The sequence below is a fragment of the Struthio camelus genome, chromosome 4 (genome assembly GCF_040807025.1).
Source record: "Struthio camelus isolate bStrCam1 chromosome 4, bStrCam1.hap1, whole genome shotgun sequence".
NCBI lineage: Eukaryota > Metazoa > Chordata > Aves > Struthioniformes > Struthionidae > Struthio > Struthio camelus.
Window position 1 is genome coordinate 13,132,748 of NC_090945.1, and position 17,212 is coordinate 13,149,959.

The 17,212-nt window shown below is 39.1% G+C and overlaps 1 long non-coding RNA gene across 1 annotated transcript in view; it reads right to left on the minus strand.

The window, feature by feature from the left end:
• Nucleotides 1–509: 509 nt before the first annotated feature.
• Nucleotides 510–17,212, minus strand: part of LOC138067138 (uncharacterized) — a 31,439-nt gene continuing 14,736 nt past the window's right edge. The window contains exons 4-5 of the long non-coding RNA XR_011140831.1: nt 1,513–1,623; nt 510–649 (exon numbers count right to left, since the gene is read on the minus strand). This is a non-coding gene — a long non-coding RNA (uncharacterized lncRNA). The remainder of the gene's footprint in view (nt 650–1,512; nt 1,624–17,212) is intronic.

The following is a 17,212-nucleotide window of genomic DNA, read 5'->3' on the forward strand; positions in this document are numbered from 1 at the left end:
TTACCTGTTCCAGAGCACTTGCTCCACTTCTGTAATATTTTCCTTTGTTTATTATTACTCTTCTGTGGCAAAACCCTAGGGGCCTAAAATGTTATGCAGAGCGCTATGCAAATAAATAAGAAGTCATGGCTCGTAGAGGGATGGCATGGACTGGAGCCAACAGCTATACAGACTGAGGCTGCTCTGGCACAAGAATCCACTTTCGTGAATATGTTAGATCGCTGCTTGCACGGAGGGAAGACTGTAAGTAGCTTGGGCAAATATGAAGTAAAAATTTAACCTGGAGGATGAGGTTAATGATAAATCTGTAAGACTGGATGTGTTAATTGATGCAATGATGTTACATTGATTTCTACCAGGTATCTGATTCCATGAGCCCATTCCCAGAAAGGTATTAGCAACTAGATTTGTCTGATCTACAAATATGCAGATCCTAGAAACCAAGGCGTCATCCAGCACTTTCTGTGTAAATCCATATACCTGGAAGAAGATAAAAACCAACCTGATAAGCTACTCCCTAGTGTAAGACTGTCTTTTACGTGTTTCCTTGTTGACACCTGGAAATAAGGACACTTAATGCTCATCAGTTGTGGAGTTTTTGCATTTTCACTGGAACACCTGCCCGCTCACCTCTTTGAATGCAGGGATGCTGCAGAGAGAAGACACACAGCATAAATAAAAGCCCCTATCCCAAGACTTGAAAATGCAGTAGAGCTGCTACTGGTATAATATCTGTATTCATCATTCACAGAACATCATGATTAGTAGAATAATCCAGAATATGCAGACAGCTCATTAATGCATGGATATTAGTTGTCATGGGGTGTACGCTTTCAGCTCCCTTTCTCAGACAGTTCAAGTTTTTTAATGAAGTATGCTATTTGACATTTTATATCCGTAAGGAAGAGTCAGTAGTTTTGTTTTGTACGGTGTTGTCAATGCATCTTTACTACATGGAGAATAGTTCATAGTGTCTATCCCATGTTTAAAAAAAAAAAAAGTTTTGGAGAAACTGCCCACATGCAGGACTACATGAACTTAACCCAGTGTTCCTAAGCTTGGTTGCCTCTTATCAGAAGCATGTCTTGGTCTCTCAGTTTCTCTGGAGTGTACTGTAAAACATGACATAGCTACATCCCAATTATGACAGGTTCTTTGCTTGCTTAATCCTCCCATCTATTTTTTTCCCCTGTATTCTCTTTTATAAAGCCACTTTCACGCCATCTGGGACAACGCACTTGACAAGAGGTGCCTCTCTGCAAATGCAAGATTTCCTTTTAGACCTATCATTAACACCTCTTTTCTTTACTTTATATCTCCAGCTTGGGTCTTAGCCTTACATATATGTCACGTTTTTGGATTCCCTATCCGACCCAGGTAATTTCTTTGATTACTACCGTGGCACTTGGAAGCCATTTGTTTTTTCATATATATTCAGATTAGTCCTCATAGACAATGGATGCATTAGAGCCTATGGAATATGATTTTCCTGTTAAAAACAATAGTTTTTACCTGATTTTTTTCCATTGGACTGAAAGATCCCAGCTACTGTGGACCTCATTGCGAAGTGTGCTGTTCAGGCATGCAACAAGAGACTTTTTTTTCCATGGAAAGCTTAAGTTTCTAGGAAGCAAAAAAGGAAAAGTACTCTGTAGAAATCTAAAGAGAAGGTGAAGATATTTTTTAAGGCAGGTTTCACTGTAGTTTTGAAGTCTCTTTGTTGATTTTTTTTTCCATGAGCATGTTACAGTTATTTTAGTTAAATCTAAAATGATACTGTGATTTTTGCTTTTCTTTTTACATACAATATTTGATTCTTCTAAAATACAGGAAACCCTGCGCAGCCTTTTTTTTTTTTTTTATTCCTGACAGCCTTCTTTCTGCCTAACTGCCACCTTAGCTATGAAGCACTTTTCTATGTTGTCGCATCTTTGACACAGGACAGCTTGGATTATGTATAGCAAAATGTAATTAAAGATACATATTCCAAAGGAGAGGTTGAATCACCAAGGAAAAGAAGATTTGCCAATCCAGAAATGAGGATTAAGTACGAACGAGGTTTGCACAGACTTGAATACATTAATTTTCATAACAGCTTACACAGCAATTCGGAGACCTCTATTGTGTACAGTGAAGTTACTGCCTCCCTTGACCTGGAATGAAGCAGAGAGAGTATACCTGCATGGATTTAGGTGAAGGAATATTTTATATGAGAGTCAAAAAACAAATATCCCAGAATTAAAAAGAATAGCTGATAGACTGTAGCCAAGGATTAAACCAGGAACAGCACAGAGGAAGAAACACATGCCACCTTTTGGGACTATAGCTAAGAGAAAATCAAATGGTCAATATTTTCCGAAACCTTGGTGTACCACAGTGCCTTTGGGCTTTTTTCGCCTTGGTCTCAGAATGAGCCAGCTCTGAAAATAAGACAGAAATGTTGTCCCAGCATTGTCTGTGAGTTGTTGAATCTCAGCCAAAGGGTTTTCAGCCAGCATCAGTGGTTTACAAAGAACAAAAACATCAACGTTTAGTAATATAAGAAGAATGTCATTTAGGAACTGTACTGGTATAGGGAATGATGTTGTCTGTTATGCTCTGTTACGAAGGTCTATCCATTCACTTGCATATTTCCTAGGTCACCATTTGCACTTTTGTGGATGGGTGAAAGCACTATTAGCAGCTGAAGTGGTTCTAATATAACTTTAGTAGTAAGACTGTGCAAAAAACAGAAGGAAAAACGTTCCACTAAAGGGTGATGATTTTTAGGATGAAAATGTTTAAATCTGTATTGTATTACTTACAAAGATGTCTTAAATTTGTGCACAAACAACTAAAAAACTTATTGTAAATCAAAACCAGCGGATTTGCCCTTGGCTGACATGTTCCACAGGAGAGGTAGGGTAACCAAGAAGACATGCTGATCAGATATGAAGATTAAGCACAGCCCTACAAACATCATCGGAGTTGCACTGATTTATCCCAGCTTGGAGGCTACTGAAAAGAAAGGAAGAACCTCTTTTCCTAAGAAAAGAGGTTAACAGAGTATAATGCACTGCATATGTAGGAATATTCTACTCTCTGTCATGCCAGATGTTATCTTGGCCATGCAGTCAAGTCGGGTGCTGGGATCAGGTTTTCTGTCTGCACTAAAGTATTTGCCTCTAAGCAAACTCTGAGCTGTCTAACATCTAAACCACAGGACCTTGGAGAGCTTTCCACTTCGAGACTTGTGTCCTGTCTCTGCGCTGGGAAAAGTACCCAGGCATGCACCATCAGTGGCACAGCCCTGAGTGAGGAGAGCACCTGCACTGCATGAGACCACTCGGGCCTTCCTCTTTGCCCCCTCTTTTGGGGGAGAAGTATTCAAGTGTTGCTCGGTTGTACCACACAAGGGACCTTTTAAAAAAGTCTGTAGTGATCTTCATCAGGCCCACCTATAACTATGTTCCCATTCCTTCATCTTGAGCTACCCACTTCCTCAGTTCCTTGTATCTACCTATAAAATGGAAATCACATTCTGCTCGCCTGCACTCCAGAAAACCCAGGTGGTGGTGTCAGAGAAACATATAGGACAAGTCCCAGTTCAGCAATTAATTTTGACATCTGCAATGGGAAACTGTGCATTTCCTTCTGAGGTGAGAAAGAGATTGTTCCCATCAAAGAAACACGTATTCCATTATCAATGCAGCATAAAAAGGAGCCCAAAATACATCCAATTTTTGGTAAAACTTCAGGAACATGATTCACTGCTTTTGTTTGTTGGAATCAACTTCTTTTGATTTCATCCTAATAAAAGGAATCCTTTCTTTGCTCCCTTCTTTCTCCACACAGTCATAGGCCTGCTTCCAGCTCAGGCTGCAGTTTCCATATGCCCTTGGAGAGCTGATTCTCTCTGAAGCCTTTCACTTGGTAGCTGTCTGCATTTCCACTAGCTGCCCAGCCCTTTCCCCAGCTGCTTTTTTCAATTGTGATAGGAGTCCTGTGGGGCGGATACATAATTTCCTGCCTGTCACACAGAACAATCTGCAGTGATTGGTCATGTGTTAAATATGGGTCCTTGTAAGCGTTGCAGTATTTTGTTATTGCCTTAGTCACGTGTTCAGTGTGTTTTCTACGTGCTGAAAATCCTTGCTTTGGTTTTATAGGAACCCATATGATAACCATTGTTTTTCCTAGATGTGTTGAAATTTATTTGTAGAGCCTAAGGAATCAAAAAAAAAGGGCAGCTAGCCTGAAGTTCAATGAAACTTTGCATTTTGTCTTGTCTACATTGCATGCATAAGTAATGTCTTTGTGAATACAGAATAAGGCTTTTTTAAATTCAGGGATTATTTGAGGATTGAGCTTTCTTTCAACCCACTGTTTGTGGAGAAAGTGAGAGCAATTCCATCTGCACTTTAGGACCCACAATAAACCCACACGAACTCATTTCATCTGCTTCTGTAAACATGGGCCAGTTGCACAAAGTAGGTGATTTCTATTTGGTCATTTTATTTTGGCAATAGTTTGCAGAGCTGGTGGGACAGCGTACTGAAAATCCACTCCAGGCAAAGGGGTGATTTTGCCAGGATTTCTCGACAGGGGCTGGGACGTGTACGTTCCTCAGCTTTGGCTTTGTCCCGAGAAGGAGCGCACGGCAGCTGAATCCTGCTCCTGCTGCTGGTGCATCGTCTCTGCGGCATTTGACAGCACTTCCCAAAGCTTATACACTGGCACTGTCTTAACCACAGATGTATTCAGCCCTCTTATGGGGAAGCTATGAACCTTGAGCCTTATTCTCTTAACTATTTAGTTATCTTCTACTTTTTGAGGTGCCTGGTTTTGGTTTGTTTTTTTTTTTTAAATGTCCTAATACTTTTGGATCTTATCAGACTAGCTCCCAGAATCTTTGGACAATACTGGAGAAAAAACCCAATGTATTTCAAAGAAAAAAGAAAGAAAACAAATCAGGCCACCATTAAGTGCAAACCGAGATCAGATTGGCCTACTCACATTCACAGTAAATTGGATGTTGTTTCTTCAGCAGGAGTACAGCACTTTTACACTGCTGATCATTTGTTCTGAACTGGAAAAAAATGTTGAATGTGACATGCCAGCTGTTACACAGCCTTCATTAATACTAAAGGTAAGAGGAAGTCTGTGAAATTCTGCATTATACAGAAACTTCAGCCTCTAAGTCGAAGAAATACTTGCACGTGCTGGAGCGCTTCTGAATTCCCGCAGCAGCTGTTCACTGTAACTCCCTGCTCCCAGTCAATTCACCTGCTCTTCGAGCATGTAGAATCCTATAGATGATTACTGATGTGTCCCAACAAATCCTGTCCTGTAGCATGGAGGTATGCCAGAGAGCAGTAGATTTAATTAATAATACAGTATTTAGAAAACTGAAAAGCAAAAACTATTGAAAAGGAAAGGTAAATGAGCCCTAAGAGTGCAGTTTAGATCAGGCTTTTGACCTGTACTCAAATTTCCTGAAAGTTGCAAAACCGAAATAGTTTAGGAAAGATTATGTGATCATTGACTTCTCAGTCAATGCTATTCACTGCCAAATATACTGATCAATTCATCTGAAAAGGGTATATGCTACATGATAATTAATCACACTTGTCTCCTTTCAGGCATCCTTTCAGTGATCAAACGTGAGCAACTGCAGGTAGATTTAAAACTCTTGACAATAAAACCCTCCAAATCTCAGAGCTCCACAGAGAGTTTTGCTGTCGTTTTACTGAGATTAGAAGTGGAGTTTGAAAAAAAAGTGCATTTATTTAATCAGTTGATACAAATGTCTAAAAACAGTAAGTTTTGGGTGCATATACTCTATCTGTTTTGTCCGCTCTTTCTGGCTGTATAAGCAAGTTTAATCAAAAATATTTCCTTTCTCCAGAAACATTGCTGTTCAGGCAGTTCAGGCGTGGGCAGCTTTAACTATAATGCATGCGTTAAAACCACGGGCACAGATTGCATACTGAAAAATACAATGTTTTTTGGACGAACTGAATAGCCTCGGTGTCTTGATAGCACATGAGATCATTACACCTAGCCTATTGGAATAATTACACCATCAATGACCTTGACTAAGAAGGTCAGATCCTTTTCACTCATCTCCCAGTTTAGTGTTATCTTTTTCATGCAGCTTATGTTGGCACTTAAGTAATCCATACAGGGTAATTAGCAGGGAATGGCCATGAGTTTTAAGTTGAAAAGTGGAAAAAAAGGTAGGATTTCTCTGGTACATACTTGACTATTCACTAATTAGCTCCTGTTGTATCACTAACATCAGCTACAGCTTTCAGCAAACGAAGGCTAGACAGTAGTGAAAGCAGACCACTCTGTGTGAACTCACACATAGACTATTTTATCTGAAAAAGTTCACTTCTCGCTTCTGTTCTTATAATAATTTGTCTTACTAAGTGCTTCATAAGCTCGGGATATTGGAGAAACAATGGGTAGATTCTTACGATCATAAAGTTTTTAAGAACTAGTCAAAGCCCTCTGTTATTAGCTATTAACTCATACTGTTGGCAAGAGCTGATTGATTATATTATACTAATATTTTTAGACAAACTAGTGGATAAAGGCTATGTTTTAACTATACTAAGTGCGATGTAATACTGTGTAGTGTGAAATAATGTGCTATGTCTACCAAATTAAATCCCCGTGGTGAAAGTGTGTCCTTTTTTTCTGCTGTCAGTGCTTCAGTTCCTTTTCTGTATCACAGAGAGAGTATCATTCCCTCATCTCACAAAGGGTGCAATGAAAATTAATTAATTTTTGCAATACACCCAGGAATTAGTGTGACGAGATTCCAGCCCTCACTACCTTTCTGTAATATCCAGTTCCTTTCCCTCTTGCTGATTCCTGTTCTGATCTTAGAATTCACCCGTGTACAAAAATGATGCTTGTCCAAATGTCCAGACAGAAATTAAGAATCAAAAGTGTTGTCCAACATTGAATATTTCTTTTAAAGACTTCCACTTTTGGCCTATTTAGCCATCTTTGGTTAATGAAATGGATACATTATCTCCAAGTTAAATGCTCTGAAAACTTTTGCCTTTTCCTAAAAAATTTCCCCCTTCCTTTTCTATTTTTGCAGCAAAAATATTTGTTAAATTCAACCTGAGGGCACAAAAAATGTTTTGTTCCTGGAACACTTTTTTGCTTATCTGCCTAAACAGGCTTAACTTGGCCCTGGCAGAGCAGCTAGCCTTGTTCTGTAATAAAATAAGCCATGAGCGTTGTGAATCAGCTCAGCTGAGCGATTTAAATAGTTCAGGTCCTAGTTCAGGTGGGAACAGGTGTTTAAGGGTTGGCTCTAGGGCTCACTTATAGGAGAGTTCCCATTTTATCACTTGAAGACTACTGTAGCCTGACCAAATGAGGATAAAAAGACTTTTTTTTCCCCCCCTTTCCGGTCTCTCTCAATGGGTATAGTTGTCCAATTCCTTTTATTTTATTTATGTTGTAAAAGTCTGGCTAAGTGGACTGGCTCTGGCATTTGTAGTCTAGTGCTGGTTAAGAGTTGTAACCAGCCTTGTATGGAAGGAAACAAAATGACAAGAGCTGAGAAAAGTATGATGCCCTTTTTCAGTTCCTCATGCCTGGAAAAAGTCAGCAGATCAGTTTAATTCTGACTTAAGTAGTAGTAGTAAAATAGTGCTGTTTTAACAGAATTTGAGTTTGAAGCGTTGTTCCTTTAAGGGGCTTTAATAATGTTTAGTTGCTTCTCCTATGAATTCCTACTATTAATGCTGTTTTACAAGACGTCAGAAATAGTTGCAAAATTATGAGGTCAGCGTTTTCCCCATAAAAGCTGGTGGAACAGTGAAAATCATGCTTGCAGTAAACTGTTATTGTGATCTTTCCCAGCAACACAGGGCTCTGTAACGAGGCTCTTTCATTAACAGTGCACTTGATATGCTAGGAGAAAGAGGTCTTGCTTTTCTTCTGTGCTTCTTAGCAGGAAGAGTGGTCTTCCCTCTACCATGTGAAGGGATAGTTGTAGCAGACCTTTCTGCTCAAAACTACCTATGCCTGTTGTAAGCAAGGATCAAGGATGAGACACAGAGAGCTGGTGAGGTGGAAGGGGCCCCGACACTGTGCCTGGCATCCAGACAGCACAATTGCAAGCAACAAAGAGCTTTGCCCCTCTGATCCCCCCCCAACAAAGGACAGAGGCCCCAGTGCAGAGGTAAGTCCAAAGAGCTACGAATAGAAAATCACTCCTTTAGCTGAGTAGAAACGGAGCAAGGAAGAGGTGGTGAGATCCATCGGTTTACAGGGACTGGGGTCTAGTTGCTCAGCCTGGCACAAAGTAACTGGAGAAAGTAGCAAATAGTCATGCTTTCTTAAAGAGACTGTTTGCATTCATTTCATTATCTGCATAAACCTGTTCTTATTTTGAAGTGTTTGTGCAGTTGCTGTGCAGTCTTATGCTTATGTTCTGCCCAATTTTCAAATTGGTATACTGGGGAGATGTGACGTTTCATGCTATAGTCTCAACTTGATCCATAATACCTTGGTTATTATGATAATAGCTAATTAAGAGAACGTGAAATTAAAATGCATACTTATCTAAGGGGACCAAACTGAGAATATGGAAGAAAATTAGACAAAAGATTTAGTGAAAAATGTTGCTATTTAACATCCTAGCTCTCTATGCTGTTTTTGAAATACAATAGGTAAATCTAGATGCTGGAAAGTTAGCTCAGACAGGGCTGTGCCTCGAGAGCTACTGAAGCTTATTTCTGTGTAGAAGCAATTGCATAGTCTTCCCTGTGAAATTAATACTATTAATATAGATATCATAGCTTTTAAAGGCTAGATCTAGAAAAAGAAGTTTTGTATGTGTGTAACCAAGCTACTCAAAACACTTGTTAGTCAGACAAATGTTCACAGAACAAGGTAGGTGTGAATTCACATTTTCAGTCACAGATATTTTAGTTGTTCTTGTTTCCCATAATCCAAAATAATTAAAAAGTAGCTATTCTTGAATTCAGCTACGTATCTGTACAAAATACTTTTAGCATGTAGAATGCATATACATATGTCTGCAAACATATTTGCATGCATCAGCGTAGATGCTATTCAAGCATGACTCTGTGTCCTAGGATGTCACTACTTAACCAGTGATTCGATCATGCAGAAGAGTTATCCTAGCTCTCAAGTTCTTAGAGGATTTCCCTTCCCTTCCATGGTTGGTTTGGCCTCCATCCCCCTCGTGTATGTAGGGGATGATGAAGTCTAAAATGAAGGATATGCATTGCTTTCTGCAGACACATTTGCAGAAAACTGACAAAGAGAGGATGCTCAAAGCTCTCTCTAAAACTTTCCTCTTACAGTTCTTCATTCCTGATGTACAATACTTACAGCTGTAAAAATTTGCTTTGAAGATAGATGGTTTTAAGTAATGAAATGCAATATTCTTAGGAACAAAGTGAATGAAATATGTGTATTCCACCTTGGGTAAAAGGGTTATTTTCTGCTGACGTATGTGTACTGTATGATAATGATAGACACTTCTATTTAACAGATTCCATTTCTAGTAATGAAATATCATTATTACTAAATTGTTACCTCTTTTTAGAGAGCTATGGCTTTTTTTTTCCACGATTATTTCTGCAAAGATATCATGCAAAGGTAACTTACTGCTTAAGAATGAAGAAAACATGCAGAACGCAGGAAAACGGTTCCTCTGTGTGATTGTTTACAGGAAAGCGCAAATTTTTTTCAGAGATACATGAGGTCTGTGAAGTCAGCAAATAAAGCGAGATGCAGGTTTTCCTATATTCTGTCGAGGACTTCTCAGATTCCGTGATGACTTTATTGCTGTGTTGTAGCAGCACCATGATTGCCCTTGATGCCCATAGCTAGGGTGCACGACTAGTTGGAGTCTGTTTCTGATCTATGTTCTACTAAAACATGCAAGGCGCATAAACTGGGAGTTGATTTTCTAATGATTTCAGGTTTAGCTTCTGAGATCCTAAAGAAAGTAGTATCTCGTCTATAGATCCCGGACAACATACAGCACGTGATATCATCCACTGCTGCTTGTGGTGCTACAGTCTACTTTCCATGGATTCATTTCTTCAGCCTAGCACAAATGTGTGCTGTCTGTGCTTTCCACATAACAAAATGTGTATATGTTGGTGTGAGGACTTGATCCCCAAAAAGGCTGCTTCTACTGTTTTAAGGTGAATTAAATGAAATAGGTGCTTCTTTGGAAAAAATTACTGAGTTACAAAAGACCAGTTCTCTCTGGTCTAAAAATCACATTCCCTGATTCAGGTGACAAAGAGTTCATAAAACAGATTATAAAGTATCTGCCCATGCTAGTGACTTATCAAGCTAATATGGGTAAGACATACTCATTTCTGTTGCCACCAATAAATAAAGGAGCTAGAAATTCATTAGCCTTAAATGAAAGTAACTGTTTTCACAAAACTGAATTGAAGCGTGAACTCATCTATGAAACCGGTATAAAAGTGTCTCAATTATTTTGCTATGTCAACTCACCCTGAGATGCAAAAAATGAATATGACACTAACTTATTGGGAATGAAATTGACGTTTTGCATTGGGAATGAACTTGACATCTGTTCTGCAAAGGCAGACCACATCAGGAACAACAGATTGCTGGCTATCTACTACTGATGCTCCAGGAGTTCCTGCTAGAATTTTATTCCCATTTTGAAACTGTGGTGCAATTGTCCATATTCCAGTTAACACATACTAAAAAATCCCCCCAATGCTAAATAGATAAGCAGACATAAAGTTTTGAGCAAACCCATGAAATGTGTTTAAAAAAAAAAAATTAAGACTGGTTTGTGAAAGACTGCTCAAGCTGGAGAATATCTAACCATTAATTATCACAGATACCTCTGTTTCAGTAAGTGACAGAGCTGCTGATCCCTTCACCATGCCTCTACTGGCTTCCTGCTGTAGAGAGGTAAATGTTATTTTCAACCTCTCTACGGTTCTTCAGATGCTACAGTGGCATATGACTCAATTACATAGGTTAGTCTGAGAGAGTGAATTACTAGTAGATTACTAGATAGTGTAAGATTTATTATCTGTAAGAATTATTTTCAGATAATAAGATTATTAGATAGTATAAGATTCAAAACCTACGAAGTCAAGATTTAATTTAGGTTTTCAGAGTTCTGCAGCCAGACTTGAATTATGGTTATAAATATATCTTGTGTGGGCATCTATATTCTATATATCAGAACTGGAGTTCTTCCTAGATCTAAATGTAAAACTTCTACTTGGAGAGAATTGAAGTGGTTCTTGGGAGAGTCTCTCTGCAAGCTACAAAATTATTGATGGAAAACTGCAAACCCTTTTTAGAGTCTGCTCAGATACTTAGGCTTTTGATGGGTAATTGCAGAAACCTGTTAAGTTCATATAGAAAGATTTAAGTGTTAAAATATTCCGTTATCAGCTGGCCTTAACTGGTACAATTAGTGAGCTCTGTGGAGCTCTCTAGGTTTGCACGTTCTGAAAATTTTGCTATTCAGTGACAGGTATGTGTTTTCTTTGCGGGTTCCCCCCTACCGTCCCTGCAGAAAAAATAGATTGCCCTCTCCCCCATATGCCCCCCTCCCCATTGCTTTTAAAAGCAATAACAAAAATGAATAACATGAGAGTCAAATTATTCTGAGTAATCAAGAAAGCTAATTATGAATTTTAATATTTACCTTAAGAGCAATTAGTCATTGGAATAAAAATGCCTGGAGAAAAAATGGATTCTCCTTCATTTGATGTCTTTAGAACTGGGTATCTTTTTAAAAGAGAAGCTATTGCTCATGAAGCAAAAGCTAGTTTAATGTAGAAATTTCTAGATTAGCTTTAACACCTAATCTAATAACGTATGTGAGTTCATACAACATGCTTACCATGGCTCCTTTTACCCTTTAGCTTGTGAAGTGGTGAATATTTATTTCACCATTGTGACCACTGTGCAGTTTAAAAATGCATGCGTTCTTCTCATGCGAAGAGAACTACAAGATTGCAGTCTCAGAGCAGGATTAAATGCTATTTCCTATTCTTGTTACCACAGTTGTCAGAACGGTGGTGTTGTCTTCTCCTGTGGTCAATAAAAATGTGTTGTGAGAACCAATTACCTGAATTTAAGACTAAGCAACACTTAGAAAAAAGCATCATGTGAGGCTGCTTCAGCTGATGCAGGATCCTTTCCAGAGCTCTGAAACCAGAGGCATCAGATCAAACTCTGAAATATATTTTGCAGTTCAAAAAGGATGATTTAACTGCATGACGCAGTTGAAACATTTCACTAGCTCCAGGTCTTAGCCAGCAAATACATTTTTATTATTGTTATGTGACCCTATTGATCAGTGTGTATATGACAGATCAGATGCTGTGATGGGCATTTTTAAGGTATTTGGTGTGTGTCCCTGTAGAACTAGATGCATCTCCTTTGGGTCGTGGGGATGCTGCCATAGGTCACATTGTCAGTGCAGTATTTCCTGGGCCTTTGCCCACTCTGGGAGAGGGCAATGGAGCAGGCAGAGGAGCAACAGCTCTGAAATCTCCTGCACCCTTCCGTCAGAGCTGATGCTGTGATGGCCGCACGAGGACCGTGGATGGGAGGAGTTGGCCTAGAGCTACAGGATGTGAAAATGATTTAAAGCTTTCTTTGCATAGCCCCACAGTTGCTCTGCATGTGTCTATCCAATGTGCAGTCCAGGCTCAAGATAATTATTTTTATGCTGCTTTTTAGCAGGGAGTATTGTCTGTTACTGAAAGAACTGCATTAAGGACATTTCTGGTGTAACAGATGCTTAGATGATATGACCTATGATTAGCCCTGATATATTCCTCGATTCTTTAGTAAACGAGTAATTTCTGAATACATCAGGAAGGAGTGAAGTAAATCCAAACCATCTAAGTGAGTATTCAGTGTGGGCTACATAAATATTCCCATCCCTATATTATAGATTGAAGCAGCCTAGGGAAGGAGTTACCTGTACTCTGGCAGAAGAGATATAGCAACTGCATATAGCCATCTTCCTTTTCAGTACTGCTACCTGTAGCAGAGACAGCGGGCTTGAGGGAGAGTAATGTAGAGCCCCCGTTATGAAGCAGGTTGCTACTGGTCCCAAACAGTTAATACCAACAGTTCTTCAAAATTTTTTTTTTTTTTTTTACATTCAAGCTGCAGATGTGAAGTGCCTCCCAAAGCCAATCTCCCCCTGCTTCTTTGAAGCAAACCTGATTTCCACAAAACAAATATAAATGATGCACTTTGCTGCTGCTAACTATTCATTGCAGAAGATTTCTGCGGCTCTGGAAAGGGAGCATTAGAATAAATAGCTTAAAATTAGCTTTATCATATAGGCTACACAAAATCTCTGTTTCATCGCAGAAGAAAATAAAGCAGGAGTCTGCTGAGAAGATAAAGGGCTCTGTTTTCTTTGTGATATGTCAGCCTACAGTAACTCCTATTAACATTAACTGTAGTTACAATCCTCTGCTGCTTATGAAAATGAGGGTAGAGCTCAGCAGAAAGATGACAAGATTGGTTACGCACAGAAACACCTCTTCTCATCCCTGTCTTTGGTTTGCTGGTGCAGAGGAGTTTTATTACAGCTAATGCTTCTGCAAACACACGCGTTTCTGACAATGCACATCGTCAGCGCCTATAATACGATCACAGGAAGAAGTGAGAACAGCCATAGGCTTGCATAGCCTCCGCAAGGCAACCACCTCCCAGCAGCCAGGCGCTGACACCCTGCCTGCGAGCATCAGTTTGCCTCCGTTTTAAGCTACCTCGTACTGCAGGAGATCTGACGGATGGCCTGTGGCAATGCTCGGGGTCATGCTTGAGGCCACCCTGTTGTACAGTCACCAAGTCTGGTCTCTGGGAGAGCCTTGGGGAAGCTGGATACAGTGATTTGGATGCAATCTTTATTTTTTCCTCCTTTGAAAGTGCTGGTAGTTGGCATGCTCTGGGAAGTCCGGGAGTGAATGACCTTGCTAAGGAAGATATCTCTGGTTGAACGTTATGGCTTTAAACCCACCACAGCCTGCCCAGACTGCTCCTGATTAAGTTTGGGGTCAGCAGCTCCCGACTGCTTGCTTTTAGCTCACTCTCAAGGACCGGTACTTCGCTGTAGGCTCATCCTCTGACACCGTAATGGTTTGCTTTGTTTTTTCCCTGCCAAAGTGACTTTGCAGTGGCCTTGTAACAGCGGCTTAGTGGGTACATCTAGATTTATGACTATGGACTTGTTAACCACTATGGGGACTTCTAGCTCCTCTGTTTATCCTAATGGCTTAGGTAGATACAAATGAAACTGCTCGGTAGCTGCCAATAGAGAGACTTGTCTCTGGCCTGAAAAAAAAAAAAGCTTGACTAAATTTCTTATTTTCCAATTCCTGGCAAAACTTTCAAATGAAAACTTAACCTTTGGTGCTGTTACTTTAACTTATTCAGTCTGTATGGTGGGACACGTTATTTCTAATCCTCACCATGTGGAACTCACTAAATTAGTTACATGATGATCTAATCCTTGGCTGACTCTTTTATGCTGTATTCTAGCCAAACAGCAGATTAAGAAGGGTAAAATGGTAGGATTTTTGCTTTTCATTGCTATTCAGAACTGTCCTAAAATGAGATTTTTTTTAAGCATTTGAATTGTTCTGTTGTTTCTCATGAGAAATAAAAACAATGTGGGGGAGGGGAAGTATGGGCTAAATGTGCCACTCATCTAATTATACCAGTCACTGAAGATAGGCCAAGAAGAGTTTAATCCAATCAATGTAAAATTAGACCCTGACTGTTACAGTACTATTTTAAACATATCTTGCCTTTTATTTAATTAACACAAAAGGCTTTACCGAGATGGGGCAGTATCGCTGTCCAATTTTAAATGGCAAAACAGGTACAAGTCAATTTAATGTGTTCAGCTTACTGAGAGCTCCGGCAGAAGATCCACATGTAGAGCCCAGAGCTCCCAACCTGTGTTTGGGCTCTTAACCACAACGCACTCTGCAGCCACCTGCACCCGTCAGCTCAATTTCATAAGCATAAAATGGAGCGTAAACAGGTTAAGTGTGAAATACAGGTCTGTCTTCTCACATGCTTGCAATAACAATAGAAGTTGCTGATTGCATTTTTGAGGATACGTTTGCTGTCCTTTCTGTGCATTTGTGTATTGACTTGGTGATCTTTGGCAATTGCTGTTCTGTTTTACTAAAAAGCTGAACTAGACAAACACACTGCCAAGTGTTGTCTGATTTACACTGGGGTAGGTCACGAATGAATACAAGTTGTGGGTTTTAAGAAAAGCAAAGTATTGAGCAGAACAAATGCCAAGGACAAGCATTCATTTGTTTTGTGTTTTCAGCATCTAAATCATAAGTAAGGCATACCAATTTAAGTCTCGCTTCTGAATTAATCTGATATTGCTTTGAAACAGCACTGATTACTACTTTTTTTTTTTTTTTAGTGCTTATATGGACATTGGCTACATTTCCATTTATGCTATGCAGCTATCTAGTAGTATTAATCAGTGCACTCTTAAATTAGTTTACCTTGAATTCACATATAATGTGAATAGCTTAGCTAGTAAATAGATAGAATTTAAAACAACCCACATGCAGCTACAAGAAATATCCATTGCTGTTTGTGAGTGTTTTAATACAAACTGATACTGATAATGTATTTTAATGCAAAAATACAAGGGAGCCAAGGGAGGTGATCGTCTGTCTTGCTCCTTCTATGCACTTGCTGACTTAGGTCGATCTTGGGTGCACTAAAGTAAAATTTTTCAGGTATTTAAGTTATTTTTGTATAGAGTGAGGAAGCCCATGTACCATTTAATCATGCTGGTGGTTTAAGAAAAGAAAAGGAAAAGATGAAATAACATTGCAAGACTCTTCTTACATCTGCCCGAGTTCAAAAAAATTGCAGCATCTTCCTTATAATTACCATGTCAAAAAAAACCTCAGTGATTTTTTTTTGATGACACTGCAAGTGTGTAGCTCTGTAGACCACCACTGTAAAATGTCACATGTTATCTGATAGCCATCGACAAACTACCTGACCGTTTGCTTCATGGTCTAATGCATAACAATTTTCTCATGACATTAAGAAAATTGAAGATCCCTACAAAACTGTGGCTTTAATTTGTGAATGCGTTATGTGCACTGTTGGAAAATGAGAATCGGGTCAGGCCATCTGATCGAGATGCCTTCTCCCTCTGCCCCCCAAATCTATTGATCCTTGAGTCACAGGCTATATCCCACACCTTATTTTAACAGAAGAGTCTTATGTCTTTAGAGTGTGATCTTGGCTTTCAACATTATCTTTCTGAAGCAGTCTGAAAATTACCCTGGTATTGCAGATATGTCCATCCTGATCTTAGCACTATTTTTCCTTTTTTTTCCATTTTATTTATTTTGTTTTTTTAATAATTCATCTCTTATTTCAGTTGTATCTCATTAGAATTTAAGTACCTGTGAACAGCTGTTTGTTAGGCTGCAGCGGGAACTGAAGGTGGAGAGACCCAAGTGCGTATATGTGCATTTTGCCTGGTAGGGGGTATGTCTTCTCTAAGCTATGGAGAACGTAGAAGTTGCATTTTCATATTAGGCACAATGGCAGGCATCAGGTTTTAGAGCTTACTTTCTAGTCGGTTCTCCTACTCGGTGAGGTGAAGTGATCCATACTAAAGAGACTTTTCAGCAATATCCTAGCAAATGGCAAAGAAACCCCCTCTTTAGTGTTGATAGTTATTTCCCTGGTGGAATGACATCCTGTTTTTATATGACCAAACAACAGGAAGGTGCAAAGTTGGCCTTGTCAACCATGATAAAGGATTTGATTGAATGCACAATGGCAAAGAACAATTAAATATGCTTTCTTTTTCTAGGAAATGCTAGTTTAAGTGATATTTTTGGTTTGTATCATAGATCATAATTTCACTCCGCTCTGTATTATGATTAGCAGACAGAAGGGAACATCTTAAGTGTACGATGTTTTTACTAGATGTTATTTATAAACGTGGATTTGCATTAGTTTTGTCAGCTAATGTTCTTTCTCTTAAAAAAGGCAGTGTGGGATTCAACTTTCTTTTGTATACAATCTAAGAAAGAATAAGGAGATGCTATGGAAAGGTCACGTATAAGGTTTGCCTTATTTAAAAGGTAAAATAAATTCATTAGAGTTTGGTAACAAAAAACAGCAT